This window comes from Macrobrachium nipponense, chromosome 5, assembly GCF_015104395.2.
Source record: "Macrobrachium nipponense isolate FS-2020 chromosome 5, ASM1510439v2, whole genome shotgun sequence".
NCBI classification, from domain to species: domain Eukaryota; kingdom Metazoa; phylum Arthropoda; class Malacostraca; order Decapoda; family Palaemonidae; genus Macrobrachium; species Macrobrachium nipponense.
This window is the reverse complement of record NC_061107.1, coordinates 115,177,246-115,182,245: the sequence shown is the minus strand read 5'-3', so window position 1 is coordinate 115,182,245 and position 5,000 is coordinate 115,177,246.

Here is a 5,000-nt window from a genome sequence, read left to right as displayed (position 1 = left end):
ATATATATATATATATATATATATATATATATATATATGTATCCAACTACAGCAAAATTATGGAAGCATTAGGGAAGGCAGGGATACAGAACAATATATATATATATATATATATATATATATATATATATATATATATATCTATATATATATATATATATATATATATATATATCTATATATATATATATATATATATAGTATATATATATGTATATATATATGTATCCAACTACAGCAAAAATTATGGAAGCATTAGGGAAGGCAGGGATACAGAACAATATATATATATATATATATATATATATATATATATATATATATATATATATATATATATATATATATATTGTTCTGTATCCCTGCCTTCCCTAATGCTTCCATAATTTTTGCTGTAGTTGGATTACTGGTGAAACAACGAATTAGGCTTTGGTGTTATGGCCAGTATATATTTCACCGATTATATATCTATATATTTACAACTAAAAGATAAAGTCAGTTGTATTATATGAGGCAGTTGGTCTTCATGCTGAATTCAGTTCACTGCCACTGTTGTTCAGAAAACAAATATCTAGAATGAATCCCAAAAGCAAGAACAGAAATGTATAATGTATTCGGGCAACAAATGCTATCTTCCCTCGCAGTGACGCCTATCATTTTGGAAGATATTGCATAAAAAAATAAAAATAAGTTGATCCAGGGGCTCAGTTGATTCACTTTTGTCTTTTTCGAGTAAAAGACTCAGGTTAATATTACTAAATATCGCTGTCATTTTCCGAACTTTAATCTCTATTCAGGATACTGTAATATGTCACCATATATTTTTAATCCTAGCTGTATTATCTTGTTTTCTTTACTATACTTGGATCTACTCACATGAAAAATTTTATAATTATCAGTGTCGTGCACTCCAGACATATAGTATATGCGTATCATTAGCCCGTGTTTCCATATTCATATTGTTTCCTAAAAATAGGGTTTTCTCCTAAAAAGTCCTGAAAAATCTCATAATTTCGTGAAATTGTAATTAAAAATTTATTTGAAGTGGATCTATTTATTTTCTCAGTTATTCAGCGTTGATTTCTTCCCTGTAATTTCAACACGATAATTAAATAATGACAGATGTTCGATGGTTGCGTTTTCTCTCACCTGAAGCTCTATCTTTCCATCTGGCTTCCGACTGCAAATTTCCCAACAGGTAAAGATGAGAATTTGCAGGATGGCAGTCGTATCTTGATTTTTGATTTGTTTGGATTACAGGTCATCGGGAATAAGCCCAGATGTACGGTAGGCCCGTATCTACATGCATAGGCAGTTTTAACCATACCCTCCTGGTGTATTTTGCGTGCCTTCACTTCTTCCCTTGCAAAAATGGGTTCTTCGGGTGAGAGAAGAAAATAGAAAAGGGCGAACAGCCTATTCTCCCCACCCCTGATTTTTTTTTTTTTTTTACCAAGCGTTAGAATGCTGCTGCTTTAACTTTTACAGTTTGTTATTATTTTCTTATGCATGTATTATAAGAAGTTTTATCTCGTCGAGAGAGGTTTTAATACGATTCTCTTAAATTACTGGTACATCTTCAGAGGGTAATTCCTGTCCTTCCTGTAGGTAACCAGTCAGACTTACTTCAGTGTAATGTTTTATCCCTATATGAGAAAACCAAGCTTTCAATGCCTGTTAAAAATGGAGGAGCCTTGCAAAGTACGAATAATTCTTAAATTATTGAACAGCTGATGGTTTTAATACTTAAATCGTTGTTACGGAGTTTATCTAAAAATATATATAAGGCGCTGAAAACCTATTGTTCTTACTTAATAAAAATAAAAGTTTTTTTTTTTATCGAAAATCTTGTTACAAAGGACACAAAGTTATGCAGCTTCCTTTGCCTAGAGAATACTGCGGAATAGTATGAGGCAGGAATCATTAATTTATAAAATCATTGTTTTTAATATTTGTTGAGTGCTTATTTAAGAAAAAATAGGAGTCTACTACATTGCACTCACTGAAATTATTCATGATATTAAACACAGACCAAACGTAGTTAAATACCTTTGATATTAATTTTTTTATTCTTTCAAATCAGCTCTTATTTTCAATTCGAAAAGGCCAAAATAGAAAATTTGTAGCTTTTGTTGCACACAATGAAAACAAACAGAACAAATCATCAACAGGAGAATACTGATCCCATTCCAGGGCTCCTTTCTATTGTTTTTCCTGGAAAAAGAAAACGAAAAAAATAACAGAGAGACAGCTTTCTCTCACTGGAAAAGTTCCATTACCCGGAGAGAGTTGGAGGATTATTTGCGATACCCTTGAGGGAGATGCCGAATCGGATGCTGTTGAGCCAATCACGGTCAGCTTTTCATTTCAAGTTAATCTTTGTAAAAGGACAGGAGGGAGGGGGGCTGGGGTGTTCTTCTCATTCTCCCACAAAGTGTATTGAAAGGAAAAGAAAGGAAGTTTCAAGGAAAACTTCAATAACTGCTTTAAAAACGTAGTAGAGAAAAAAAAAAGTGTTGTCGAAAAGAAGAAATGTTTACATACACTACACTTGGAAAACTATGAGACCTCAGTATAAGCCGAATAAGACAAACAACGCCCCAACTCCTTAGCATATTTAACATACATACGCCACTTACACACATACTATACATATATATATATATATATATATATATATATATATATATATATATATATATATATATATATATATATATATATAATATATATATATGTATATATATTATATATATAAACATCTACTATATATATATATATCATATATATATATAAAATATACATTATTATATATATATATATATATATATATATATATATATCTATATATATATATATATATTAATTGATTGTAATAGCCACAATGCCCTCATAACTTCTCGAATACTTTCTCGCTTTTTTGGATACATTGTCACTACAAAGCCTTGAGATTCAAGTGCAAGAAATATGAAAAATTTATGACGTCCGGTAGCAGGAAACGAGCCCAGGTTACCATAATCACGACAAGGTGAGGTCGGCAGCGTGACCTAGTGATCATAATTTCTTCATATTCCTGCACTTGCATCTCAAGGCTTTGTAGTGACAATCATATCCAGAAAAACGCGAAGAATTCCAGAAATTAAGAGGGCATTTATCTAGCAAAAGTAACCTGTAGATTCTACAATTATATATATATATATATATATATATATATATATATATATATATATATATATATATATATATATATATATATATATACGTTAAAACCTTTCCTTCAACACGAGTGGATCCATAGAGAATCCAACAATGTGGTCACTGCTTCATATTGATTTTACTGCTGAATACTAGATGATCCCCATGTGTAGTAGAATTATTATAGTGTCAATAACTGTCTTAACCATAATCTCGTTCTACCGAACGCCATGATCCATCCATTTCAACACTTCTTTCTCCTCGTCTGTCCAGTCCTAAATTTATTAACCGTTTCTTCCCCCTGAAAACATTTCTGAACTATACACTCTTCACCAGATTGTCACAAGATGTTCTGATCACTTTTTACCTTCGCCGACTTTTTACTAATCTACTTATATCCAGACTTCTTACCCTTTCAGTGCTCTTTATGGCACTCACATTATTGAGCAGTCAGTTCTTCTGTATAGCCTCAACTTTTTTTCTCTCTTTCTTACTCTAGATTCACACATCAGTTTTTACAAAGGAGAGGTGGTTCAACGATCACTTCATTCATTTCTACTTTGTCTTCCATAAGCACTTCGTTCACCTCCTGGTCGTTTGCACTAATTCATGAGTCATATGTTTTGTGGTTCACCTACCATTGTCTGTCATATTTATCCACAGAAACTAGTGTGGGTCGACCTCTACCCTTCTTTTTCCATCTGTACTAACATTCAATGATCCTTATTGCTTTTTTTATTTTTCCCACTTAGTCCTTATTTTTTGCATGGTTGCTCTAAACATTCTATTCTAATAACTTCTAGTCTGTTTTATTAATTTCATCGGCTTCTCTTCACCATCCCTTACCTGTACTGCAATATCTGCAAACATCAACCCTTCCACACTTCCATTCAGAACACACCCCAAAACTTTGCACCCGTAGTACACTCAAGATTGTGCAGGATCCTTCAATAAGGGATTGAACCTACGGAAAGACCATAATGGTCACTGTTCAATTTATTCTTTTAACTGATAAATTGCAGATTAACCCTCTGTTCAGAACACTTTCACAACATTAGACATATCATACAACTAAACAGAACTCGTATCGTTAATCCCCTACGTTCAGTCTCATTCTCCTTAGCTCCTTGTCCAGAATCTCGGAGGTCTCTCTCAATTCCATCCACTAAACACTTCCAGATGATGCATTGCTTTCTCCGAAGTGTCATCTTACACTGTTTCCACATGACTGAACAATCTCCAAACACTCTTGTCCATGCACTGCTTCTAATGCAGTACATACTTACATAAAATTCTCATCTTAAAAGCTTCAGTCTTCATTCACATTTAGTATCAGCATTTCACTTTCATGAACAAAAAGTGACGCAGCAACCCCTTCATATATTCCAACTTTGGTTTCCATAATCACTTTAAGCCAATCTTTCGCACACACCCTCAATGTTTAATTCAAATCAACCGCGTACATTCATTCACCATTCACATTAACATTCCCTCCTGATTTTCAATTACGCCTTACGCTCAACTTTCTCTTCTTAAAAACCTTCACCCTCCCACTTGTTTCTGTATTTTCATTTCCAATCCCAAATCAATGGTCTCACCACTTTCTTTTTTCCTTAGATACTTTTGGGGATGCTTTGGCAACCGTGTATTATGACAATCAAGTTTCTTTACAAATATTTTAATATTTACAAAGCACTCTAAATTCTCGTTTACTTCAGGAATGACATGTCTACCAATATTGGATTCTCTCTTAATTATCACTTAATTTAACATTAAAATCACCAAGAACGATCCCCCCCCATTGT